We start from the raw sequence: 20,673 nt of genomic DNA, 5'->3' as shown, positions 1-20,673 counted from the left end.
CTCCTCCGTATATTAGCATCGTGACCTTGGGCAAATGACTTGCTCAGTTTCAGCCTTCTCAAGTGAAAAGTGGGAATAATCAAATGTCGTTATGAAGACCAAATGAGTTAATGTATGCAAAGCTCTTAGAAGAGAGCCTGGCTCATAGTCTTATTGAACATTAAGCGTTTCCATATTTTATGTCATCTCATTGTATAGAATCAATATAGCCATTTAGTCAATAATAAGCTTGCAAAAGTAAACCTGGAAACACTGGAGGCTTAGGGAAACAGTGAAAGCTTCCAAGTTCAAGCCCCTCACTATACCTCAGCAAGCCAGGGCTGCCCTGCTCTGCAGACAAGTCTGAAGACTCTCTGAGCAGCCTCCACAGTCAACAGGCAAGAGGCGCTCCATGAAAGGAGGCTGCTCTCTATGGCCAGTCTCTAACTTGGGTGTCTTTCCAAAATATTTGCTTCATTAGACCAGTAATATAACCAGATCTTAACATAAATGTCACAACTGGCTTCCTGTTTTGATTACTGATGTTAAAATATCTTTAATAATAAGGGGAATAGGAAAAATGGCACACTTAACTGGCAGTCATAAGAACAGCTGTGTGGCTTTGAATAGGTCACCCAGCCGGTAAAACAGAGATAATGCCTACTACCTCACAGGGCTGTTAGATGAACCAAATCAGCTAAGGCTTATAAAAGTGCCAATGCAAAGTGCTTTACAAATGCAGGGTGGTAATGCTTTAACTACCACTAAATCAGCGGTTACATGTGACTTCAAATTTCTGACATTTCTTAGGAGACATGACTTTTTTCTCAGAATCTTTCTCTGAGGCCCATGGGATTGAGAGAACTAACAAGGTCCAGACTGTAATAAAATAGCTGTAAACAGACTCGTGCAGTGCTGAGATTTGGTTCCATTTCGACACTGAGACAGAGAACAGGGACATGAGGAGAATGTGAGCCTGTTGCTGATAAAGCTCATTTGTTCCACAGAAATAAAAACTCAAGGGGGGTGCCTGGGTGGCTCAGTTGGTTGAGCGTGCGACTTTGGCTCAGGTCATGCTCTCACAGCTCGTGAGTTTGAGCCCCGCGTCGGGCTCTGTGCTGACAGCTCAGAGCTTGGAGCCTGCTTCCGATTCTGTGTCTCCCTCTCTCTCTGCCCCTAACCCACTTGTCTTCTGTCTCTGTCTCTCTCAAAAATAAATAAACATTTTAAAAAATGTTTAAAAAAAGAAAGAAAGAAGAACTCAAGGACCCCCCAGGGGAAGCTGATGTGGGGTCCCTTTGTGCAACTGCTATCTACTTAATACTGATGTCCTTGAAGAGAAAAAATTCACCAACAAGAAGGATTTATTGGTATTTCTTTAGCCTTACATTTGGACTCAGGTAGTACAGAAGAAACAAATGGGGCTCCAGCTGAGAATATATAACTATTTACGAGTAACATGAATGAGAATGCACGCAAGCCAAACAAGCAGTTTTCCCAAAGCACTTTTATCTGCATTCCTCCACGAGGCCAGCCTTGCCAGCCTGCACCCGAAAATCACCTGTTCAGTCTAAATATTCCTCAGAAGCTGGATGGTGACCTGAGAGAGCTGGCTGACTCACCAGCTGGAGGGGAAGAAGGACACCTGCTCACATGCATGGACCCCATGTGTGTGTCACACAGAAGAAGAGGGGATGAAGAGACATCCACTGGTTTGGAGGAGAGTGTGGTGGAAAGATTCCTAGCTGAGCTCTGCACCTCTCTCTCCACCAACACATAAACATAAAGCTGTATACAACTGGTATCCAGGTGGCTACAGTTTGTTGGTCTCTTCCCACCTAACCAGAGCCAGGTCATGCTGGAAGAACTCATCTATGGTTTGCTTTCCAGATGAAATACTGGCTCCATGCTTTCCTGAAGCTGAATGCCCAAGAGAATCACCTTCTATTACCAGTTCTGGATCTGAGCCAAAAAAGTCACTTTTCATTCCAAGCTGCTCTGTAATCTGCTCACCTTTCTTAGATCCTTGAAGGAGAATGGGAATAGACTCAAAATAAGTATGTAACTCACTGGGGACTTGTACTCTGTTCCCAGAAGAACCAAGGCAGAATGAACCCCAGACATAAGCTCAAAGAAGACAAATTGGCCCTTTCTCTCCATTGTTATCTACTCTTCCCCCTCGGCATCCAGTAGTCTCAGCAAACTGCTAACTCCCTTTTGGAAACAAGCTCATGTCCTTGTTTTAACTAAGTTATAAATATCTATGAATGCTTCCTGAGGCTATCTTCTAAGAATTGTTTTAAATAAACTTTAATTTGAAGATTTATAAACATATGGAAAGATATACAAATCATAACTGTAAAGTCCCATAAATCTTTCACAGATGGAACACCTAAATAGAGAAAAAGAACATTCCCAGCAGCTGAGAAACTCCCTGTTCCCTTCCCAGTCAATACCATTCCCCAAGGGTAACCATTATTCTGATTTCTAACACTAATAAATTAATGTTAAGCCTATCCTTAATTCTTCACAGGAAGCATTACTTGACACAAAAGAAAAAAGTGTCTACTAATTGGTTTCAACTGTTAGAGACTGAACAAAGGAAAAGATTTTAAGGCAGGTGGATGTCTTAAAGCCTATTAAATCAGACTCTTCATATTGCTTTATGCTTGTCAGGCAAACTCAGCTGGTGGTGATGAGACAAGGGGCTGAGCCACCTTGGCGTGAGTCAGCTGTCATTGAACCTCTACTACTCTCTGCTAAGGAAAGGTGGGGAAGGACCTTCACAGAATCTTTGGATCCAATTTACTTTCCCTAGTCTCAGACTGAATAGTTGTCTACAACCTCTTCTCCACCCATCAAAAGTGTTAGTCGTCTTGATGTAATTGACACCATACTTTAGTTACTGCAATGATTTGGGCCTAGTGGGAAACGGGCAGTGTCTCACAAGGAATTTGTGAATGGGGTGTTCTAGAATCACACAGCCTAGACACCCTGAAGAGTCACCTAACCTGTGCTGGCATGCTTTCCAGTTTTGCCACAGGTAAAACCCTGCAGACTGAAGAGTAACAACAATGGTATTGCAAACGACATAGGAGAGAACTGCCAAATCAGTTCCATCCCTCAGGACGCTGTGTAGCACAGCGGAAGCGGGTGCTATTCACATAGGAAAAAGCTGTGAATGTACCTCCCTGGAGCTGTGCAATGGAACAATGCTGCCAAAACTCATCATCCTGTCCTGGAAAGAAATTCCTTTTCATTTGAAAATTTCAGAAGTTACCAGATCAACTTTTTCTTCCCATGGTAACAAAGACAACATGAGCAACATAATGGTTTGGGATAAAGAGGCACCCAAGATATTCGGGTATAGTGCATGAATCACTGGAAAAGATACCACCTGTCCCCCATTATAATACAGAGGAAAAGGATAAAAATGCATCCCCCAAATCATCCTTATAGATTATAAATCTATATCTGTATCACTGGGCCATCCCTGTGCTAGGAGCTCTAAGAGGGGTAGTGACTCCTGCCCTCAAGGCTTATAATGCAGCCAGGAAGACAAGACTTGATATAGAGCACCCTCTAGAAAGGTGTGTATTGGTGAGGGGTACCTCCCTAGGTGCTAGAGATTCCAGTGCTGGGATTCAGGGAAGATGAAGCCCAGTGAGGGTGAGTGCTTTTAATGTTTATTCATTTTTTGACAGAGACAGCATGCTAGCAGGGGAGGGGCAGAGAGAGAGGGCGAGACAGAACCCAAAGCAGGCTCCAGGCTCTGAGCTGTCAGCACAGAGCCTGACGCGGGGCTCGAACTCACAAACTGTGAGACCATGACCTGAGCTGAAGTCAACCGCTTAACCTACTGAGCCACCCAGGCGCCCCTCGAGGGCGAGTGCTTTTAAGAGGGCAAAAATAGAAGACTGCACTTCTAGTCTACAAAACACTTGGCAGAGCCCTAAAGCCATGACAGAACTATTAACATTTTTGTTGCTGGTCTGCAAGAGGCAGAGCGTTTGATCATTTAATATGTAACCAGGACACTAAGTGAGAAGTCAAGAGATGACAGAAGCCACAAAATATAGATGTAAGACCGCTGAGAAGATTCCTACAGGAATATCCCACCCTCTGCTGTGATCCCAAGAGTTCCCTGACATGCCTCCATGGAGCCAAAGGGGAGAGTGACTGGTAATGACATAGACTCATGAAGACTGTGCATATTAGTCTTGGCAGCACTAGTAATTCATGTGGTTTGAGGAGATAAAACTCAAGCCAGGAAGACATTCCCTGATGCATCCAACCTGGTAATTACCATATGTCAGGCAGATATTATAACAGTACAGATCTGGTCCCTATCTCTTGGAACTGTTGCCAAAGAGAACTTCCTGTGATGTGGAGATGTTTTATATCTGCACTGTCCAATTTGATAGCCATAAGCCTCATTTAACTTTTTTTAAAATTAAAAAAAAAATTTAATGTTTTATTTATTTTTGAGAGAGACAGAGACAGAATGCAAGTGGGTTAGGGGCAGAGAGAGAGGGAGACACAGAATCAGAAGCAGGCTCCAGGCTCTGAGCTATCAGCACAGAGCCTGACATGGGGCTCGAACCCATGAGCTGTGAGATCATGACCTGAGCCAAAGTCGGATGCTCAACCAACTGAGCCACCCAGGCCCCCCTTTTTCAAAATATTTTATTTGAGTAGAGTTGACAGGTGTACAACATAGTGAGTCAGTAAGTCTATACATTATGCTATGCTCACTACAAGTGTAGTCACCATCTGTCACCATACAACGCTGTCACAGTATCATTGACTACATTATCTATGCTGTACTTTTTATTTCCATGACTTGTTCATTTCATAACTGGAAGCTTATAGCTCCCACTCCCCTTCACCCATTTTTCCCATCCTCCCATCCCCCATACTCTCTGGCAACCATCAGTTCTGTCCTCTGTATTCAAAGGTCTGATTTTACTTTTTGTTTGTTTGTTGATTCATTTGTTTTGTTTTTAGTTTCTACATATGACTGAAATCATATAGTATTCATCTTTTTCAGTATAACTTATTTCACTTAGCATAATATCTTCTAAGGTCTCTCCAAGTTGTCACAAATAGCAAGATCTCATTTTTTATGGCTGTGTAATATTATTCTGTGTGTGTGTGTGTGTGTGTGTGTGTGTGTGTACATCTTCTTTGTCCATTCATCTATCAATAGACATTCAGGTTGCTTGCATATCTTGGCTACTGTAAATAAAGCTGTAATGAACAGAGGAGTGCATGTATCTTTTCAAAATAGTATTTTCATTTTATTCAGGTAAATACCCAGTAGTGGAATTATTCAATCATAGAACAAAGCTGGAAGTACCACAATTCCAGATTTTAAGATACACCATAAAGATGTATTAATCAAAACAGTATGGTACTGGAATAAAAACAGACACCCAAATCAATCTTAGAAATAAACACTTGCTTATATGGTTAATTAATGTATGACAAAGAAGGCAAGAATCTACAGTGGGGAAGGACAGTCTCTTCAATAAATGGTGCTGGGAAAGCTGGACAGGAACATGCAAAAGAATGAAACCGGACCACTTTTTTACACCGTACACAAAAATAAGCTCAAAATGGATTAAACACCTAAATGTGAGACCTAAAACATAAAATCCTAGAAGAGAACACAAGGAGTAATTCCTTTGACATTGGCCATAGCAACATTTTTCTAGATAGGTGTCCTCACACAAGGAAAACAAAAGCAAAGGAAAACTATTGGGACTACATCAAAATAAAAAGCTTCTGCACAGTGAAGGGAAGCCACCAACAAAACAAAAAGGCAACCTACTTAATGGGAGAAGATAGTTTCAAAAGATATGTCTGATAAGGATAAACAAACACATAGAGAACTTCTACAACTCAACACCAAAAAAATATGATTAAAAAAATGGGGAGAGGACCTGAGTACACATTTTTCCAAAGAAGACATCCAGATGGCCAACAGACACATGAAAAGATGCTCAACATGACTAATTATCAGGGAAATGCAAATCAAAACCACAATGAGATATCACCTTCAACCTGTCAGAATAGCTACTATCAAAAAGATAAGAAATAGCAAGTGGTAGTGAGGATGTGGAGAAAAAAGAACACTTGTGCACTATTGGTAGGAATGCAAATTGGTGCAGTCACTAGGGAAAACAGTATGGAAGCTCCCCCAAAAATTAAAAATAAAAATACCATATGATCCAATTTTATTTAACTTTAATTATTATCTTGAATTAAAACAGCCACAGGTGGTTAATAGCTACCATATTGGACCCGTATTTCTAGAGACTGGCTAACAAAGGAGATCCACAGCATATGGATCATACAGTGATGAGGGCTGTAATAAAGGCAAATATGAAGACCTACTTTAAAAGAAAAACAGACAAGGGGCGCCTGGGTGGCTCAGTTGGTTGAGCGTCCGACTTCGGCTCAGGTCATGATCTTGAGGTCTGTGAGTTCAAGCCCCGCGTCGGGCTCTGTGCTGACAGCTGGGAGCCTGAAGCCTGTTTCGGATTCTGTGTCTCCCTCTCTCTCTGACCCTCCCCTGTTTTTACTCTGTCTCTCTCTGTCTCAAAAATAAATAAAAACGTTAAAACAATTAAAAGAAAAACAAACAAATGTGACATTTCACTATAACAGTTTGTTTTTCGAGATCAAGTCCATCAGGAGTCAGTTTGAAAACACCAATGTACTGCACACAGACTTCGGAGAATTGAGAGAGAGAAGTAAGTATTAAAAAATGCAACATTTGCCAAAATTAAAATGAATCATCAGGAGCAAATTTGGCAGGAGAAGGACTGTGAGAGGGGGCTGCCATTGTCCTGAGACCAGAATGGAAGGGGCGTGGATGTCCCAGCAGGAGCCTGGGACTGGAGTCGTGATCATATAGAATTGGAAGCCAGGCTCCACTTATAGAAGGAGTTGTTCCTCTGGGAGCTCTGGGATGTCAACCTACATGTCCTCACACGTCTCCCATGCCCTTCAGAGAAGCCTGCCACAACCCTAACATACAAAAGACCAATCCCACTCACTGGCTGGCAATTTGGAGTCTAAATAGTAGGAAAAAAAATCCCTTCACTTAAAAAAAGTTAATGAAATGGATTCCAAAACAAATATAAGATGAAAAATCCATTACAGGGTTTAATGGAAATAGCATGAGCTGTGTGATCTTGGTCAAATTAGTCAATACAGGGAGCCCCAGTTTTCTCATCTGTAAAGTGGGGCAAAATCTGCCTTAATTTGCAGGGTTGTATCTATCAGAGATGTCGTATGTAAAGTTCCCAGCAGAAGGCTTTACCATATTTACTGGTACTCAATAAATGCACTGTAGCTGTCATAGCATCATCCACAGTAAGCATAATAATACATAGTGGTGAGGAAAGAAAGTCTCTCAAGTCTACCTGCTTGGTTTGTCTCTTAGCTGCAAGTAACTTAACTTCTCTCTGGGCCTCAGTTTGCTCATCTGAAAAATATGCATAGTGAGAGTAACTTGTTAACTTATTAAAACTTATTGTGTATATTAAATGAGTCAGTATAAAGCACCTGAATGAATGTTAGCACATAAGTGCCTAATAATAGTTAGTATGATAGCCTACGGAACATTTCCCACAGATGCCTGACATGATGGTTAATTTTATGTCTTGACTGGACATGGAATGCCTTGATTAAATATTATTTCTGCATGTGTCTGTGAGGGTGTTTTCATATGACATTAGCATTTTAATCAGTGGGACCCAGTAAAGTAAAATGCCCTCCCCACTATGGGGTGGCCATCATCCGACCCCTTGAGAGTCAGATCTTTTCTGGCCCTCAGACAGGAACTTATACACCATCAGTTCCCTTGCTTCTCAGGCCTCAGACTCACACTAAATTATGCAATGGTTTGCTTGGTTTTCTAGCTTGCAGATCGTGGGAGTTTGCAGCTTCCATAACTGTGCAAGCCAATTCTTGACGATAAATCTCTATATGTACGTATGTCTATATTACACTAACTAGGGAAGAATCAGTGGTGATGGGGTGTACACGGAGTTATGTGGAAAAAATCTGAAAGGAGACAGAATTAATAGATTTCACGTTCTTCCTTTGCTGATAGTCTGAGAGCTAGAAGTGATGGTGGAGGCCTTCTAATCAAACCTGTGACACATCACAGGTTTGTCAGCCTGGAAAGTCGATTCTCGGGCAGAATCAAGCTTAATTCCCAAAATGGGATTTCTACAAATGAATTAAGGCCGAAATCTTCAATACAATTAATTTCAAGTCTCTAGGTCAACCATGGATGCCAAGTCCTGGCCTCTTTTCTCCCTGAAAATAGTATCTACAGCACAGGTTTTCTGCCAAACTTTGGAGACAAGGCTGAGTGAACAGTCAACTCCAGCACTAACAAGCAGTGGAGCTTTGCACAAGTAATTTGGTCTCTCTGAGACCTCGGTTTCCTCATCTGTAAAATGGTGATGACAACATGTTCTTTGCTGAGGAGACTTAGTAAGAACTGAACAAGGTAATACGTGAAAATTACTACAAACAGTGCCTGGCCTTCAGTAAATGTGGCTGTCTCTTATGGATTTCCTCAAGGTGATGGTATTGGGACTCTTCTCTGTGACTAAGTCACTTCTTCATCTTGCAGCATGGTAAACACAGTGGTTGACTTTGAAAGTACTCAGGTTTTGGTTCCAGAAGTAAGGGTAGAAAGGCTGTCTCCCAATTCGTGTTCTCACCGGATAGTACCGGGAACTAAGTACTTTTATTCCATTATAATTTCCAAGAGTTGTTCACATAGATTCCCTGACTGTTGTTCTTAGGGAAGAAAGGCTAAGTCTCTGACAGAAGAAGAGCCATTCATCCCACTAAAGTGGATCTTTAGAAATAAAACTGCAATCACCAAACAGAACAAGACATCAGATGACCTACTGATTTCTAATTTTAGTGTGCAAAGGAATCATGGAAAGCTTATTAAAAATGCATATGCCAAGGAGTCTTGACCAGAGATTCTCATCGGTACGTCTAATATGAACCCAGGAATCTGCATTTTAGCTAGCACTCTGGGATTTTTGGTAGAAATAATCCATGTATCACACTTTGGGAAACATGACACTATTCTGTTAGATGGTGCTTGATTATTTTTCTCTTCTTCCACCGTCAAACCAGTATAACACTAAGGTTATGGAGAAATATTAGCAATGACCCCAATTAAACACTGAGTTCATCTCAATTAAAAGAAGTTTCAGCTGTAACAATTGTTGATTGCAGTTTGTGGAAAATGTTCCCCTGAATCTGAGGTTCACAGACAATGCCCATAACATCTTGGCAGATCAGGTGATAAAAAAGGTCAAAAAAATTTAAAACATTCTAGGAAGTAGATTCTCTAATTGAATAAATGTTTTTGGATTTGAAATGTGGGATCATTTCACATTAAGAAGAAGCTTCCCTGACAGAAATGCCAAAGAACCCTTCCAAACCTGTTATTCTCGAAAATTAAAAAAGGAATTCGTTACATCTCAAACCATACATCCCTAGATAAGCTAAGACAACCAAGGAGCACCAGCTAAGACACACTGTAGCAACCAAAACTCATCAGAACTCTTCCACACTGCCTTCAGGGACAGGGCGGGAGCCTCATGGATGATAGTGACTTACAAAATGGTCTCAGTCCTGAGCAAAAAGAGAGATGCCAGAGACTTAAGGTCATTTGGGACTACTTCTCCTTCTCTCAATAATCTTCAATCAGATAAATATTCTGTTTCTCAGAATTTCTCTACAGCTTTGCCTCTGGGTGTGAGGAGGGGCGGCTCTAAGCAGCCATCCATATTTGCCATCACCAGAAAATGAGGAGCCCGACTAAAAAGAAGTGGGGGGAAACTGCCAGCATATTGGAGGCCCAGGAAACATGTTATTAGGGAGAACAACAGGGGAGAACCAGCTTCGCGGCAGTGGGAGCATTCTCTCCCATGGAGACCAGAAAACCGTGATGGCAGATTTAGCCAAGATACAGCATTATTTTGTCATGATGTCCCAGCAGGTCACCCTTCTCAGTCCAGAAACCATCCTCCACGGGAAGGATACAAAGCCCTTCCTGGGCCGTGGAGAACACGGCCCTGGTTCTGCTTCTCCCACCATGATGGGCAACAATCCCTGCCTGGGAAGTGCTCCGACTCCTGGAGGAAAAAGCAAAGCAGCCAGCCAGGACTGTTGCCATGGCCACCAAAGTGGTTTTGGTCTGATACGTACCATTCCGGGGACGTTTAACAGTGGCTTACAGCCAAAGGTGGACGTCTTCTCTGGTGAACTAGTGATGGGAATAGGCAAACCATGAGGGAATGTGATAGATGTTAACTTCACTAAGCGCCACAGCAGAAGAAGGGTTAAAACAGGAAGAGGAAGAAGGTCTAGTGTGAGACGTTTATATCCTCATTACATCTCTAAAATGAAAAGATAAAAAAAAAAAAAAAAAGATTTGCCTTCCAAGGGCTCTTTCATTAAAGAATAAGTCCACACTCACTGTCTCTGCTTTCTAAACTCCCCTGAAGTCACAAATGTAGCAGAATGAACTTTAGTTATTCCTAATCCCCCACTGCCCTGTAACAACAGGTCAAAAAGTAACTAACATTTTTAGCCAAGGACACACAAATTCTTCTTTCTCAGTAGAGCAGAATTTTACATCCTTGAAGACAACATTAAAGTGGTAGGGGGAAGGGGAATACCAGCTCAGAAAAATCCTAAATGACTGTGCTTCAGAAAGAAGGGAGTAGGGGCACCTGGGTGGCTCAGTCAATTAAGCGGCCTACTCTTGATTTTGGCTCAGGTCATGATCTCAAGGTTCATGGGTTCGAGCCCCGTGTCAGGCTCCACGCTGACAAGTGCAAAGCCTGCTTGGGTTTCTCTTTTTCCGTCTCTCTCTGCCCCTCCCCCACTTGTGTGCTTGCATACTCTGTCTCTCTCTCTCTCAAAATAAATAAACTTAAAAAGAAAGAAAGAAAGAAAGAAAGAAAGAAAGAAAGAAAGAAAGAAAGAAAGAAGTAGTTGAGAGTCCTGGAAATAATCCAGGTGTAGAAAGCAGCCCCTGGAGGGGCGCCTGGGTGGCTCAGTCGGTTGAATGTCTGACTTCGGCTCAGGTCATGATCTCTCAGTCTGTGAGTTCCAGCCCCGCGTCGGGCTCTGTGCTGACAGCTCAGAGCCTGGAGCCTACTTCGGATTCCATGTCTCCCTCTCTCTCTCTGCCCCTCCCCTGCTCTCTCTCTCTCTCTCTCTCTCTCTGTCAAAAATAAATAAACATTAAAAGAAAGCAGCCCCTGGAGATGGAGGGGCTGGAAGGGAAAGGATCCGCAGAAGATCCAAGATGGAATCATTTCTTCATATGAGAAATGGGGAATGCCTACTTGATAAAGAATAAAGGAACCATTATGAAGAACCTATTACAACAGCTGGCACATAGCATTAATTCAGAAATAAGAGTGGCTTTCTCTAAAATCAGAGAATCTTATCCTAAGACACTTCAAGGATTCAATTTTTCAGCTGATACTGGAACTATGTCCTCAACTCCACTCATCCACACCACAAATGCTCTTCTGCCAAGGAGAGATAAGTTCCTAAGGTATCCACTTTGGTTAAATTATTTTAACTATTAGAAATCCTTTCCCTTTGTGGTGTTAGAAAATCTGTGTCCCTATAACTCCCACTCATCATCTTAGTTCTGCCTTCTGGAGTCATACCGGAATATGTCTATATCTTTTATTCATAGTATCTATGTAAATATATTGGATACCATTCGTCAGGTGCCACTAGGACGTCTCTTTTCAGGGTACATATTTCCATTTCCTTCAACCCTTTTTTACTTCCTGTTGTGCCAATCCATCTGGTAAACCTCCCTGCAACCATACTATAGCTTGTCAATATTTCTTTTAAAATTACACAAGAATTGGGCATGGAGAGTCCAGCAGTTCAATGCCATCATCTCTGGAGAAATAAAATAGTGGGAAAGGTATATTTTTTTCCTTCACAATAATCAAATTCTTCAGGGAAGAAATTAGTAAGGCAAAAATTTGGTCTAATAAAGGACTTACTTCTCTTACTAGGGCTTAACAAAAATATCTATTTTCTCCATGGTATTACATGGGGTCCAGGAAATGAGCTCTAGAATTGAGCAAAATACATCGTGACACCACTGATGATAGAATGCCTCAGTGCTCGCTGACGTTTAATGACTTTTTTTTTCTTCAACAGGCCCTGAGCTGACCAGACATCTTTTTCATTAGAGTTTGATTTCCCTGCCATTCTGCCCATTCCTTCAGCATCGGAGTGGAGAAGGCCCATAACCAATTAACGGCGGTGCTGTCCGGGGTATGAAGACACCACACCAAAACCAGCCCTCTGCAAACAGTTCCAATATGTCTGCAAAATGACAGGCAGTGCCTGGATATTACATTTCAGGGCAAAGGTTGATTTCGAGAGTACATAGCAATGATTTTTTTCCCCCCAATGTTTTATTTCAAAGAATTTCCAAAGTACAGAGAATTCAAGGATTAGTATAATAAACACCCATATGCCACCACCTAGATTCAACAAATATTAGTATTTTTCCTCCTCTGAAATGGACATGCTGCATTATTTGAAGATAACTTGCAGAGACTGTGGGAATCCAGCATTAAATACTTCAGTACGCTTGTCCAAAGAAGCAGACATTCTCTTGTTCAATCACAGTTCCATTACCTCACCTAAGAAAATTCGTAACAATTCCACAACATAACCAAATTTTCATTCCACTTCCAAATTTCCCAGTGTCCCCAAAATGTCTTTTAGAGCTATTCACTGTTCGTTTGTAATCTAGAGTCTAATAAAGTTTACTACAATGCATTTCGTTGTTATATAATAAGTTATTTTTTTTAATACTTCATATTACCCCAAGCACATAGCTTTAAAAAGTAGAATATTTATTAAAAGCCTGTTACGAAAAACAAGAATCTTCTGCTCTACTGCACCCAATCCCCAGAGGTAATGACTTTTGGCTTTTTTAACTTTATTCTTCTGGAAGCTATCGCTGTATTTCTAAATAACATGCTGTGCTTTTTTTTTTTAAATCAGTTTTAGACATTTTCTGAAGTACTGTGCCTGCCATAATAGATGACTCTCTTACACAATTCCTCTGCCATTCTCACAATATCATTACTTCCATCAAACTAATACATACAACTCTATTTACATTATTAAAACAGCATCAAGACAAACCCGGTCCTCAGCCAGTATGTACTGATACAACTTGCCAGCCAGTACTATTCTCCCAGGTTGGTCTCTATGCCACACAGGTACTAGTAGCTTCTTTCTTGTACAGCTTTTGCTTTCCTTGGAACTCTTATCTTTTCTTATTGCATCACCTCCTTTGTTACTACAGTTCATCTTTTTTTTTTTTAATTTTTTTTTCAACGTTTTTTATTTATTTTTGGGACAGAGAGAGACAGAGCATGAACGGGGGAGGGTCAGAGAGAGAGGGAGACACAGAATCGGAAACAGGCTCCAGGCTCCGAGCCATCAGCCCAGAGCCTGACGCGGGGCTCGAACTCACGGACCGCGAGATCGTGACCTGGCTGAAGTCGGACGCTTAACCGACTGCGCCACCCAGGCGCCCCCAGTTCATCTTTTTAAAATCCCCAGCATACCAGGCATTATTATATGGAATTCCCTTTTTTTTTTTTAAATTTGTTTTAATGTTTTATTTAGTTTTGACTGAGAGAGAGAGAGACAGAGCATGAGCGGGGGAGGGGTAGAGAGAGAGGGAGGCACAGAATCTGAAGCAGGCTCCAGGCTCTGAGCTGTCAGCACAGAGCCCCACGCGGGGCTCGAACTCACGGACCACGAGATCATGACCTGAGCCGAAGTCGGACAGTCAACCGACTGAGCCACCCAGGCGCCCCCCCCTTTTTTTTTTTAAGTTTATTTATTTATTTTGAGAGAGAGAGACCGTGCACATGTGAGTGAAAGAGCAGACCTAGGCCGGCTGACTAGTGACTATGTCCCCGACATGGCCACAGAAAGAAGTTCCTGCTCAAACCTCAGAACAGGCCTCCTCCCCTTAAGTAACTTACCGATTGATGCCTTCTTCCGAAGTCTGAGGTGGGAGGAAGGGGAGTGTGAGAGGCGTGGAAAGTGTGAGTAGAAGAGAGAGGGCTTCTCTCAGGTAGGGGCCAGAGGCAGGAGCCCTCAACCCTGTCCAGGCTTAGAATGACCTGGGAGCATTTTACCCCTCCCCAAACCAATTAATCAGAGTCTCTGGGGATGGTGTTTGGTGCTAGGTATTTATATAGCACAGCAAGGCTGACAGCCAATGGTTAACAGGTGACCAGTGAGAAATGTTCTGTATACACTGAGGCCAAACATGTTAGAGATCCTCAGACCCAGTGGTTCTTAAACTTCAGGTGCATCAGAATCTCTTGGAAGACTTGTTCAAACACAGATTGCTGAGCCCCACCCCCGGAGTTTCTGATTCAGTGGGTCTATGACCACCAGGCCCAACATTTGCATTTTTAACAAGTTCCAGGTGACGCTGATAATTGCTGATCTGGGACCACACTTTGGCAGCGAATCGGCTGAGTCCACGACCCTTCCCCAGCCAATCGGCTAAGGCCATGATCCCTATAAAACCTTTGTGCTTTTGAAACTCCCTCTCCCCCTCCCTCCCCTCCCTCCCCTCCCTCCCCTCCCTCCCCGCCCTCCCCCTCCCTCCCCCTCCCTCCCCTCCCTCCCCCTCCCTCCCCCTCGGGTATCTCACTGCTGCGTGGGTGCAGGTAGGAGATTGAGCTCGAGCTAGCTAGCTCGAATAAAGACTCTTTGCTTTTGCATCGGACTCAGCTCCCTGGTGGTCTTTGGGGATCACGAATTCTGGGCACAACAGTGAACAGGGGGTGGGAGCAGAGAGTGAGAGACAGAATCCCAAGGAGGCTCTGTGCTGTCAGCTCAAAGCCCTACTCAGGGCTTAATCTCACCAACAGTGAGATCATGACCTGAGCCAAAATAGTCAAAGGCTTAACTGACTGAGCCACCCAGGCATCCCTGGGGCTCTCCTTTTTCTTGGAAGTCTTCCCTGGAGCACTTCATTTCCTTGTGGCTCCCAGGCCAGCCCCCAGCCCCCAGCCATCATCCAGGGACTCTGTGTAGGGCACCTCCAAGTGAGATCCACTGATTTCAAGGCTCTCATATTGGCATGTCTGCTTTATCCAGCATGCAATTTTTAAATTGAGAAATCTAATCTTTCCTGACTCTCCATCCTTTTGGAAGAACCTCCACCTCTCTCCCCAGAAGGTTCAGGAATCTTCTCTTTACCCACCCTACTTGGAAATTTCACAATGAAGTGCCTTTGAGGGAGCCTTCTAACACCCATTGTACTCAACACTCAATGTACCTTTCATTCTGGACACTGTGTCTTTCAGTCCTTCAGTTATGAAAAATACTCTTGGATGTTAGACCCCCTGGATTTCTCTTCTATATCCTGACCATTTATCTCACATTTTCCAAGCATCTTATCTACTTTTTGAGAGAGTCTATTGGCTTTATCTTGCACTATTTCTATTGGTTACTTTCTAAATTCAATCTTTTTTCCCCATCCAGAGAGCTCTTTTTTTGGCCTCTAGTTTTCCTTTTCACAGGACCTTTTTCTTGTTCTATGGATACAATCTAGTCTAGAATATTTCCATGAACACTAGCTAAATGTTTTGAGGTTTACTTTTTTTGTTTGTTGCATTCCTTTCTGCTTCCTGCATTATCTGATTTCTCCAAAGTCAATTTTTCCTGTTTCTTTACTTTGCTCTACCTCTTTTATGCATAACATTTTCCTAAAATGTCTTGACATCCTTGCTTCACCATCCATATCTCTGAGGGGTGCTGAAAAGCTGGTGATATGCTCTATGTAAGCATGGAGGAATTCTCATTTTTATGCACATGTTTATTCATTTTTGACAGAGAGAGAGCAGGGGTGGGGGAAGGGGTAGAGAGAGAGGGTAATAGAGGATCCGAAGAGAAGTCTGCACTGACAGCACTGAGCCCAATGAGGGGCTCAAACTCACGAACTGTGAGATCATGACCTGAGCTCAACTGACTGAGCCACTCAGGCGCCCCAAGCATGGAGGACTTTTGACTCTTCAAGCAGAGGTCTGGCAGGTACCTGATCTTTATGGATGGAGCATTTCCTAAATGCCAGGACATAAAGGTCTTTTTTTTTTTTTTAATGCTTTATTGATTTTTGAGAGAGAGAGAGAGAGACAGAGTGTGAGCGGGGGAGGGGCAGAGAGAGAGAGGGAGACACAGAATCCACAGGAGGCTCCAGACTCCAAGGTTCCAGCACAGAGCCCGACGCGGGGCTCGAACTCACAAACCGTGAGATCATGACCTGAGCCGAAGTCGGCCGCTTAACCGACTGAGCCACCCAGGCGCCCCAATAAAGGTCTTTTTTTTCTGGACCGTTAAGTTCCTGCAGAGAAAAAAGCTCTAGTCTACTGCTTAGGGGATAGACACCTGGCAGTGTATAATCCTGCTGGAGATTGTGGAAGCACACGGCCATTCTGTTTTCAGTTCCAGCCTCCAGCCTCCAGCCTGCCCTCTGTCACATCTAGAATCTCCAAGTCCCAAACCTCTCTGGGTGCTCCTGTGTCAAATCAACTTTCTTTCTGTCTATAGCCCACCAGTGTGCACACTCTGAGGTGCAGCTCACATGGTCATGAAACACATGGCCATGGTGATTTCTCATCTCACTTCATCTTCTAGAATGTTGTCAAAATGTCATATACTAAGATGACTCCTTTATTCCCTTACTGTTAGGAAGGAGACTTATTTGTTCCACCTGTCATCTTTGAAAATGTGTTGATGGTTTTAGAAACAATTGAAAATAAAAATAATTAGATTAATTAAACATATTTCTAACAGGTTTAAATACACAATGAATTAAACCTTCTCACTGACACCAAAGAGATTATAACATTAAATTCAACCTTTTTAAAACTTAGAAAAATAAGTCTACTTCTTTTTTAATTCACAATTTAAAACTGTTTATGCCCCAAATAGTTCATAATAGAGAAATAATGAAGGGCACAAAACACAAAAAATCCCTACTAATAGAATAATTATACTCCAAAACATCACAACATCCTTGTCAAAATCTGAATAGCACAAATAATTTACTCAATTCTGGAAAGAACTTTCTGAAGCATCTGAATGACAACTGAAGGTTACCCACCATTCGTGATCTTTTCAGTGACCTCAACCCTGAGGAGGGAAATGTTCTTGGATAGGGGTTGGGCCTGATGCAAATGCCAACCTGTTTGTCACTGAATACATGACCCCTGAAGTTACTAATGAATAGTAATTGTTAAGCAAAGTACAGAGGTTTCGAGAATTTGTGACCACAGCAAAGATACCAAGATGAGGGTTTATACACAACACATATGTATACATATATGTTTGACGTGTATTCCTTTTATAAACAATTATTTTTAAAAACTTGCCAGTGGTTATCTCTACGTGACCCATTTATTTTAAAAGATTAAAGTACAAAATACTTCTGTCAAGAATCATTATAGACATTTCTGTAAATATTCTTTCCTCCAGGAGGTGGAACTTAACCTCTGAACTTAACCCTACCCTTTAGTGTCAGCTTTGTTCAGTAACTTGGTCCCACACAGCGGGTACTGAAAACAGAGAGAACAAATGACTTTACAATGGAGAAGCATGGCAGACGCTACTTCAGCCAGGTGATCGAGGTTAGCATCACTAGTGGTAGGTCACGTCAACATCACGTGCCCTTGGTACGATGTCATGACAAGGGCACTTTACTTCTGTTGTGTTCTTCCCCAAGCCTCATAACCCAAGTCTAACCATGAGAAAAACATTAGACAAACCCAGGTGTTTGGAGACGCTCTCCAAAACACCTGACCACTATTCCTGTAAAGTCCTCAAAAACAAGGGAAGCCTAGGAATGTCATAGCCCAGAGGAGACTAAGGACATGTGATAACTAAACGCAAAGCGATGTCGTGGGTGGGATCTTGGAACAGAAGACTGACACTATGGAAAACTAGTGGACCCTAAAAAAAGTGTGTAGTTTAGTTAACAGTAATGTGCCAGTGTGGGTCCCTGAGCTGTGACAATAATACTACAGTTACCAGATGCTAATAATGAGGGAAACTGGGTGCCAGGTATATGTACACAACTGTAGGTGCTATCTTTGCAACTTGCCTGTAAATCTAAAATTGCTCTAAAAAAAGAGTCTACTTAAAAAATTACAGATCATTCTTTTTTATATTAGTATTAAAATTGATGGAAGCTTAATCTCAATCGAAATCTGAGAATTGAAATTAAAAATCTTCCACAGTAAAACTGTGCAATGATTCTGTCCACGGAGCCACATCCTAATATGGTCAGAGGAAATCTCACATGCCTCCAGGTACGTGAGGGAGGACTGCTTCTCCCTTTGGAGACAATCTGCATCAAAAGCCTCAGAAAAGAACATTTGTGACCCCAAAACTCCACTTACAAAATTATTTCCAAAAGAACTGATCCAAATAAAGGAAAACAGTTTGTGCACAAAGACATCTATCAGAGCGGTATTCCCAATGATGAATAATAGGAAGCAATCTATATGACCAACAACAGAGGACTGGAAAGGAAACGGGGTAACATTTGCACAACAGGATGTTATACAGCAAATAAAAAATATGCTATGTTTTTAATGATATCAAAAAATGTTCATTGTAAGAGATTAAATAAAGGATAAGAAATTATATGTTCAGTATGATTCCAATTATTTAGAAATATAGAGAAAATAAAGAAAAAATATATGCATATATATTGTTAACCATAGTCACTTCTGAACCTGTTGCTGGACAAGGGTTACTTTCTCTTTTATACTTTTGTTGAAAATTCTGAATTTGCCACATTGAGTACACATTTATTTTATAACAAAAATAAAGTTATCCTCAAAATATTTCCTAGTGCTTTTCTTTGTGAGATTACACACAATTTTTATTTTCCTCTCCGTGCCTTTCTGAATTATTTGAAGCTCTGTATTAGCATGTGATACCTTTAAAACCAGACAGAATGTATAAAATGTTTCATTATGCTTTGGTAATTCAATGCCTTGAGTGGTAACTCATGTTTTAGGTAGGAAAATAATTTTAATAGTATCATTAAAAATGATCTACACAGATCAAGCGTGATGTATGGAGGCTATTTATTTACGAAGCATGATTTTAATTGAAGTGCTTTTAATATTAAAAAAATTTTTTAATGTCTATTCATTTTTGAGAGACAGAAAGAGACAATGCAAGTGGGGGAGGGGCAGAGAGAGAGGGAAACAATCCAAAGTAGGCTCCAGACTCTGAGCTGTCAGCCCAGAGCCTGACGAAGGGCTTGAACTCACAGACTACAAGATCATGACCTGAAAAAGTCAGACGCTTAACCACCTGAGCCACCCAGGGGCCCAGGAAGTGCCTTTAGAATACATTCTGTTCCTGATATCCTGTCACCAGTCTGTGCAATCACATCGCTAATCAGGGTCCATAGAAAAGCAGCTGGGAGCAGGGAAGGGGGACACTCAGGTTGTAGAACACTGACAGGAGAGAAACGATAAATACACTGGATTAGAAGAGAAGGGGAAAAGAATAACAGAAAAAGCAGAAGAGGGAAAAGGAGGAAGGATGGAACAGGAGCAAGGAACAGGCAGGAAAGGAAGAACAAAATCATGTACTTAGTAGGAAGCTGGAAATGATAATGAAAAAAACTCACTAAAGGGTAACCGTACAGGGTGAGAGATGTTCTTAATCAGTAGATAAACTAGCAGGGTTCGATCAACACCGATCGATTTTCTTAAAAAAAAGGTTTAAAAGCTGTAAGAAAGTGTTCTGAGAGGCAACCATTCATGCCAAGTCAGTGGCAGACAAGAGTGCTGTGCATATCGACACACAGGCATCTCTCCGTTGTCCACACGCACTGTGTGTTCATTCATACTCCAGGCCTCCCTGCCACCTTCACTTCCTCTTCTTGGTCATTCATTGTTTACTTCATGGCAGAAGAGGGAGAAGGGCAGACAAGTTTTTGAAAAGCATATCTCCAAAGCCTGGGGTGGGGGTGGTTTGAATACAACTCCAGTTACAGGAAAAGAACACCATTAAGCTTTTGGAAGCTTTAGGGTTATCAAAGCCCTTCTGAACCAGAAAGAAAGGAAAATTCTTATTGACCAAGTATTCTATGGATGTTTGCCTTGCCAAGTACTAGTTTTGAATCGTATTTAAATGATGTAAGTTAAAACCGTACTTTGCCAGCTTTATAAACTTAGGTAGATGAAAATGCAATATGTACTTATCAGACAGAATACATTCATCTTTGTTTTACAAGGTCTATGGTTTAATATAATCCTAACTAATTTAAAACGTTTTTAAATGTCTGTACTTTTATTTTATATAGCATACTGTGGGTTTTATCTATAATTTATTTGGTTCATATGTTGCTTCTGGGAAAATAGGATCCCACTCACTACAGTGTTCAGGAACATTTAGCGTCATGATAGACTGCCCAAATTGTTATATATTAAAATGCATACTGTTAAAAGGAGACAACTAGAAAAGAAGATAATATATGTGTGGTAGGCAGAATAAGGCCTCCCAAAGATACCCATGTCCTAATTCCCAGAA

General features: G+C 41.7%; 1 protein-coding gene across 1 annotated transcript in view; it reads right to left on the bottom strand.

Moving 5' to 3' along the window:
• The window catches only part of LOC102959469 (A disintegrin and metalloproteinase with thrombospondin motifs 12), a 301,054-nt gene that overhangs the window by 208,910 nt on the left and 71,471 nt on the right, over window positions 1-20,673 (bottom strand). The window lies entirely within an intron of this gene.

Source organism: Panthera tigris, chromosome A1 (genome assembly GCF_018350195.1).
Source record: "Panthera tigris isolate Pti1 chromosome A1, P.tigris_Pti1_mat1.1, whole genome shotgun sequence".
NCBI lineage: Eukaryota > Metazoa > Chordata > Mammalia > Carnivora > Felidae > Panthera > Panthera tigris.
The sequence above is the reverse complement of the archived record's forward strand: the minus strand, read 5'-3'. Positions and strand labels throughout refer to the sequence as shown.